Here is an 8,345-nt window from a genome sequence, read left to right as displayed (position 1 = left end):
GATCCAGATGACCTGAGGGATCTGGAAGGTTCATACTGGGTCAGGAGGTCACTGATGTATTTTGGACCTAAACCATTCAGAGCTTTATAGGCCAGCATCAGAACTCTAAAGTCTATCCTCTGACGGACAGGCAGCCAGTGTAAAGACCTCAGAGCTGGACTGATGTGGTCCACTTTTTTGGTCTTAGTGAGGACTCGAGCAGCAGAGTTCTGAATGAGCTGTAGTTGTCTGACTGATTTTTTAGGTAGACCTGTAAAGATGCTGTTACAGTAATCAAGCCTACTAAAAATGAATGCATGGACTAGTTTTTCCAGGTCCTGTTGAGACATCAGATCTTTTATCCTTGAAATATTCTTGAGGTGATAGTAAGCTGACTTTGTTATTGTCTTAATGTGTTTTTCTAAGTTTAGGTCTGCATCCATCACTACACCCAAATTTCTCGCCTGGTTTGTGGTTTTTAGATGTATAGATTGAAGTTCTCTGGTGACCTGTAATCGTTTTTCTTTGGCGCCAAAGACTATTACTTCAGTTTTGTTTTTGTTTAGTTGGAGAAAATTGTGGCACAACCAGTCATTAATTTCCTCAATGCATTTACCAAGAGCCTGTACAGGGCCTCGGTCTCCTGGTGACATTGTGATATATATTTGTGTGTCATCTGCATAGCTGTGGTAGTTTATTTTGTTGTTCTTTATAATCTGTGCCAGTGGGAGCATGTAAATGTTAAACAGAGGGGGTCCCAAGATGGAACCTTGGGGAACTCCACATGTGATACTTGTCTGCTCGGATGTGAAGTTACCTATTGATACAAAGTATTTCCTGTTTTCTAAGTATGTTTTAAACCAGTTTAGTACAGTTCCTGAAAGACCTGCCCAGTTCTCCAGTCGTTTGAGTAATATGTTGTGGTCAACTGTATCAAATGCTGCACTGAGATCCAGTAAAACTAGGACTGACATTTTTCCACTGTCTGTGTTCAGACATATGTCATTAAACACTTTGGTCAGAGCAGTTTCAGTGCTGTGGTTCTGTCTAAAACCTGACTGGAAGGCATCGTAGCAGTTATTCTGTTTTAAGAAGTAATTGAGCTGTTGAGAAACTGCTTTTTCAATGATCTTACTTAAAAATGGGAGATTTGAGATCGGCCTGTAGTTTTTCATTTGTGTCTTGTCAAGATTGTCCTTTTTCAGTATAGGTTTGATTACAGCAGTTTTTAGTGGTTCTGGAAACACACCTGATATTAAAGAAAAGTTGACGATCTGTAACAGGTCTGACTCTAAAGTCTTTGAGACCTTTTTGAAAAAACTTGTTGGCAGGACATCTAAACAGCAAGAGGAGGAGTTCAGTTGACCTAAGATGTCCTCCAGGTCTTTGCTGTTAATAGGGTGAAACTTTTTCATGGTGTTTAAACAGTTTTTCGGTGGACACAGTACATATCCTGGATCTGCTGTTGATGTACCAATTGCTTGTCTAATCTTTTGGATTTTTTCAGTGAAGAATTTGGCAAAGTCATTGCAGGCCATGGTTGAATGAAGTTCAGCTGCCACTGGCACAGGAGGGTTTGTTAGCCTGTCAACTGTAGAAAATAAGACCCAAGCATTATGGCTGTTTTTAGTGATGATGTCAGAGAAGTAGGACCTTCTTGCACTCCTCAGTTGTAAATTATAATTGTGAAGTTTCTCTTTATAGATGTCATAGTGAACCTGGAGGTTTGTTTTTCTCCATCTGCGCTCAGCTTTTCTACACTCTCTTTTTTCATTTTTCACTAGTGTGGAGTTTCTCCATGGAGACTTTTTCCTTCCAGAGATAACCTTCACCTTAATGGGGGCAATAGTATCCATTACATTTAACATTTTTGCATTAAAGCTATTGAAAAGCTCATTGACTGAACCTTTGGACAGGTCAGGTGTTAATGGGAAGACCTGGTTAAAGATCTCACTACTGTCTTCAGTTATACACCGTTTTGTGATCACTGCTGTTGCGGTGGCATCCGAGCTAGGCTAGCGGCTAGCCCACACAAACCCGCCATCCCCTCTATCGTTCTGGCCAACGTACGCTCGCTAGAAAATAAACTGGACGACATCCGACTGCTACGTTCATCTCAAAGGAATGTAAAGGACTGCTGTGCTTTTGTGTTCACGGAAACATGGCTCAGCGACAGTGTCCCGGACCGCGCCATTCAGCTCGACCAGCTAACATGCTACCGTGCTGACAGAGTCATCGTCGCGGGAGGTAAGACCCGCGGGGGAGGACTTTGTGTTTACATCAATGATGCCTGGTGTCGCGATGCTGTTGCGGTCTGCAAACACTGCTCACCAGTGCTGGAGTTAATGGTTATTAAGTGCCGGCCATTCTATCTACCGAGGGAATATACAGCCATACTCCTGTGCGCTGTGTACATCCCTCCCTCCTCCAATGTCAACAACAGGAATGAGGCACTGAATGAACTGTACCAGCACATCAGTGAGCAGCAGACAGCCCATCCTGATGCTTTTCTCATCCTGGCTGGGGATTTCAATCATGCAGACTTAAAGTGCGTGTTTCCAAAAATACAACAACACATAGACTTTCCAACAAGGGGAAATAACACACTGGACTTTGTTTACACCACCCAGAGAGGAGCTTACAAAGCTTTTCCCCTCCCCCACCTCGGCGCCTCAGACCATATCACTGTCATGCTAATGCCTGCTTACAGACCGCTCGTTAAAGTGACCAAACCGGTTCGTAAGCGGATACAAGTGTGGCCAGAGGGGTCTTCAGAGGCTCTACAGGACTGCTTTAATACTACAGACTGGAACATGTTTAAGCAGGCTGCCACCTATAACAACACCACTGACCTCCAGGAGTACGCAGAGACTGTTACTGCCTACATCAACAAGTGTATTGAGGATGTAACAGTCACGAAAACCATAACTGTCCGGGCCAATCAAAAACCATGGATGACAGGAGAGGTCTACAGGCTGCTGAAAGCTCGGAATGTTGCCTTCAGAGTTGGAGACGAGGCAAGCCTGAGGACAGCTAGGGCCAACCTTTCCCGTGGCATCAGAGAGGCTAAGAGACAGTACTCCAGGAAAATATCTCATCACTTCAAAGACAGCAGAGACTCACGGAGCCTGTGGCGGGGCATTCAGACCATCACAGATTACAAGCCCCCACCACAGACCTGTGATAGCACTATCCCCCTGCTGAACGAGCTGAACACTTTCTTTGCTCGCTTTGAAGTCCAAAACAGCACCACTGCACAGAAGACCCCACCCCCTCCTGGTGACCAGGTGATGACTCTGTCACCGGACAGCGTGAGGAGATCCCTCAGCAGGATCAATGCACGTAAAGCTCCGGGTCCTGACAACATTCCTGGTCGTGTACTGAGAGACTGTGCAGTGGAACTCACTGATGTCTTCACAGACATCTTCAACATATCACTCATCCAGGCTGTCGTCCCCACATGTTTTAAAGCCACCACAATCATTCCGGTTCCAAAAAAGTCATCTCCCTCCTGCTTTAATGACTACCGTCCTGTTGCACTTACTCCCATCCTGATGAAGTGCTTCGAACGACTAGTCATGCAACACATCAAGACTGTCCTGCCCCCCTCCCTGGATCCCTTCCAGTTTGCGTATCGGCCCAACCGCTCAACCGATGATGCCATCTCCACTGCACTCCACTCGGCACTCACACACCTGGACAAAAATGACTCATATGTTCGAATGCTGTTCATAGATTTCAGTTCAGCATTCAACACCATAATCCCCCAACAGCTCATTCAAAAACTGGTCCAGCTGGGGCTCAACACCTCACTGTGCAACTGGCTGTTGGATTTCCTCACCGGAAGACCTCAAGCAGTACGGGTTGGCAGTAATACATCCAGCACCATCATTTTAAACACGGGGGCCCCGCAGGGATGTGTGCTGAGCCCCCTCCTCTTCACTCTGCTGACCCATGACTGCACTCCATCATACAGCTCCAACCTCTTCATCAAGTTTGCGGACGACACAACGGTGGTGGGTCTCATTAGCAACAGGGATGAGACCGACTACAGAAGTGAGGTGAGACGCCTGGCCACGTGGTGTGCTGACAACAATCTCTCTCTGAATGTGGAGAAGACGAAGGAGATTGTTGTGGACTTCAGGAGAATGCACACCCAACATGCTCCTCTGACCATTGACGGAGCGTCTGTGGAGAGAGTGAGCAGCACCAAGTTCTTGGGTGTGCACATCACAGAGGATCTCTCCTGGACGTACAACACCACAGCACTGGCCAAGAAATCACAGCAGCGTCTCTTCTTTCTCCGCAAACTAAGAAGAGCAGGAGCACCAGCCCCCATCATGTACACTTTCTACAGAGGCACCATCGAGAGCATCCTGTCGAGCTGCATCACTGTGTGGTTTGGAGCCTGCAATGCGTCCTGTCATAGAACCCTCCAACGCATAGTGAGAGCTGCAGAGAGGATCATTGGTGTCTCTCTCCCCTCCCTCCAGGACATTTACAGCACCCGTCTCACTAAAAAAGCCCTTTGCATAGCGGCTGATCCCACGCACCCAATGCAAAGCTTCTTCAAGCTGCTGCCGTCGGGGAGGAGACTGCGGAGTCTCCAGGCCAGGACCAGCAGGCTGAAGGACAGCTTCATCCATCAGGCTGTCAGGAAGCTTAACTCCCTCCCGATTCTGCCCCCTCTCCCCTCTCTCCTCCACGGTCTCACTGAACTCTGTCACACACACACAAACACACACACTCTCTGACTCACTCACTGGCCTGCACCAGTTACCAGTCACTTTGTGGAGCATTGGACTGCCATTACCTCATAAGACTTTGTTGTTACACTTTCTCTTACCGTACACTACTAAATCTCCATTTGCACTATTTGCCTATTTGCACTACTCTGCCTGGTTTACACTCAATGTCACTTACCCATTATATTGTATATTGTATAGCTTTCTTGTTATATGTAAAATTGTATTTATTTAAATTTTTACTTTTTAATTATTTTACTTGCATTTTTAATCACTTTTATATTTAAATATATTTAAATGTTCATTTGCTATTTATCTAGGGATTGAGAGTAACGCAATTTCTATTCTCTGTATGTCCTGTACATGTGGCAGAATCGACAAATAAAGTTGACTTTGACTTTGACTTTGACTTTGTGTGGGCTGAGATTTTACTTTCAAAGAAAACACAGTAATGATCAGATAAGCCCACATCAGACACAGTAATGTTTGAAATGCTCAGGCTCTTGGAGATCAGTAGGTCAAGAGTGTGTCCTCTATTATGTGTGGCCTCTGTTACATGCTGAGTCAGCCCAAAGTTGCCCAGAGTGTTACTCAGGTCTTTAGTCCCTTTGTCCTGAGGGTTGTCCACATGGATGTTAAAATCCCCAACAATAATTACACAGTCGAAATCAACACAGATCACAGACAGCAGTTCACTGAGGTCATTAAAAAAGTCTGTGCAGTATTTGGGAGGCCTGTAAACATTAAGAAACACAACTTTGTAAACTTTGTAACTTCACCTGTAAAGCCACATATTCAAAAGACTGAAAACTTCCAGGAGATAGCTGCTTACATTGAAATGATTCATTAAATAAGACAGCAACCCCTCCTCCTCTCCTGCTCACCCTGGCCTCACTGATAAAACTGTAGTTAGGAGGGGTCGTCTCGATGAGAACAGCTCCACTGTTATTTTGGTCCAACCAAGTTTCAGTTAAAAACATAAAATCAAGGCTGTGCTCAGTGATTAAATCATTAATTAAAAATGTTTTCCCAGCTAAAGATCTAACGTTTAATAAAGCCAACTTAAGTGTTTTAGAGGCATTACTTGTCCCCTCGTGTTTGGGAGCAGTCTGTGGCACACAAGGTATGTTTACTATATTTAAAGATATTTTAGAGTGCAGCTCTCTGTGTTTTGACCAGGCCACATGTCTCCTTCTGTCACCTAAAAGTACAGAAATTTTAAAACCTTCTAGTAAACAGGGTCCCAGCTTCTCCTGGGAAAAGTCACCACTGCCATAATCCTCACAGCCCGGACCCTTCACACATCACACATCAGACTGCGGAGACAAAGCATGAAGGTGGTAAGGAGGAACTAAGGGGGGCGAGGCTGGGCAATGTGACTTCGATTGCTCTGTTGAGGGTGGGGCTCGGTGGCGAACCTTTGGCTGCTTTGGTGGGGGGTTTATGGGGGACAAAGAGGGATTGGGCCGGGGGGTAGATCTGAGCCCAGCATTGACCCGCTCCATCATCTCTTCAGTGAATTTCAGGTGTGGGGAGGAGGGAGAAAGGGAGGGGGAGGAGGGTGATGGGGGTGATGGCCTGTCAGGGGTTTGGGGGACTGGGGAAGATCCTGGTCCTGGTCGTTGGTGTTGTTGAGAGAGTTGGAGGCAAATAGGGACCCCTCTTCTTGCCTCTTCTTGCCTCAGATGTCTCTCCTTTCTGAGGCTCTTCCCGGGTGGGGGCAGATGGAGCTCCTCCTCAAGGTTTCTGCTGGGCTTTGTCTGTTCTTGGAGTACTGTTTGTTCCTCTTTATGAGATAACTCCTCGTTTATCTCAGCCTTGGCTCCAAGCACAGATGGATGACGTATGGAATAAAACAAGTTGGAGGTGAACAGTTTCACCCCTGACTTGTTAAAATTAAATCCATTTGCTTTAAACAGATGCCTGCGTTCCCAAAAAATATTAAAGTTGTTGATAAAATGCACTGAGTGGTCAGCACATGCTGATATAAGCCATTTATTCAGTGTAAACAGCCTGCTGAATCTCTCATCTCCTCCTCTGACCGGCGGTACAGGCCCACTGATGAATACAGCTGCATTCAGAGAGTTTACAGTGTTTAATAATCCAATAAAGTCCCGTTTCAGAACCTCAGATTGTTGTTTGGACACATCGTTTGACCCTGTATGCAGGACAATGTTTGTCACAGTTGGATATTCATCTGCAATTTGAAGAATTCTCTCCTTCAGGATGTTGACCATATCGTTAGGAAAGCAGAGGACTTTAGTGTTCTTACCGCACATGCTTTGTACATCCTTTACAGCTGAGTCACCCACAATCAGCGTTTCAGGCCTAGCCTTTAGCTTTCCCCGTGGATTTTCAGGCCTTACTTCGCTACTTTTAGATGGATGGTTATCCGATATAGATCCAGGGTCCTTTGATAGTGGAGCAAATCTGTTCTGCAGTTTCACATTCAGTTGTTTTGAAGGTTTGTTGTTAACCTTCCTATTCACGGTTGTCCAGTCCTGTTTCCTCTCGTATACAGGGGTAGAAGAGCTTCTCTGTCTCGTAGGAAGTGAAGGACAGTCGGTTTCAGAGATTTCAGCTCGCTGTGCCCTGCCTGTGGTACGTCCTCCCCCTTCCAGGAGACATGATTTATGTCTTGGTTTTGCACCAAGACAGTCTAAGGGGGGATTATCGCTTGAGGATTTATAGTAGTGCACAAAGTCTACTTTCTTGGTCATGTTATCTGTGCTCCTTAGCTGTGTGCTAGCTTGCTCATCGCCATTGTTTTGAGTCAAAGGCAAGGTTGTTTCATTTCCACACAGTCCATTTACCTCCACGTTTACTTCTAAGCGATGAATTTTTGTCTCCAGTGCTGCAATCTTCTGCAGGAGGCTGTGGTAGTCATCTGTGGAGAGGGAAGGCATCTTGTTGCTAGTTAGCCTAGCGGTTAGCACCTTTCTAGGCTATCGAGGCTGCTCGGTGCCCAGACGCTGTAATCAGGCTTCAGCTGTGTCTAGGCCACAGACACACGGAGCGCTGAGGATAAGGTAACTATAAAAATGTTGCTGTTTCTGTTAAGAACACTTTAGTCCTAATGATCTATAAGTGTCCAGAAGCTATCGCAGGTAAGCTCATATGGAAAAAAAGGGAAAAAATCAGCATAAAAATCGGTAAAAATCAATAAAAGAAGCAAAGCATTTAGAGAGCAAAGAGATCGAACATTGCAGCCGACCACACAGCAAGTACGAACCATAGCTATGCTTTCGCTCCTTACTTAGACCCCCAAAATGGCGGATCGGGCCAAAATCCTTTCCACGCCCACCCCCGTGACATCACGCTCCAAAGCCCTATACCTGGAGCCAAGGTGGAGGGGGGGGGTTCCCACCTTGGCTCCAAGTAGATTTCACCTAACCTTGAAAAGGACTTTAATCAAACGGTCGCTGTTATTCTAAGTGATAGTGTTATACTGTAAGAAATAATGCTAGTTGCAGACGCTGAAGGAGCAGAATTCTGGCCTAAAACAATTAGAGGGAAAGTAAATAAATCACACAAACAAATAATAAATGAAATAGGGAGGTTTGTGTTGTGTTTGGAGAAATATAGAAGGTAGTGGTGATGATTTAAGAACATCTGAACAGG

This window comes from Copadichromis virginalis, linkage group LG3 (genome assembly GCF_057382275.1).
Source record: "Copadichromis virginalis isolate Kocher_CV1m ecotype Utaka linkage group LG3, C_Virginalis_male_GT1.1, whole genome shotgun sequence".
In the NCBI taxonomy this organism is placed as follows: Eukaryota; Metazoa; Chordata; class Actinopteri; order Cichliformes; family Cichlidae; genus Copadichromis; species Copadichromis virginalis.
This window is presented reverse-complemented; position numbering follows the sequence as displayed.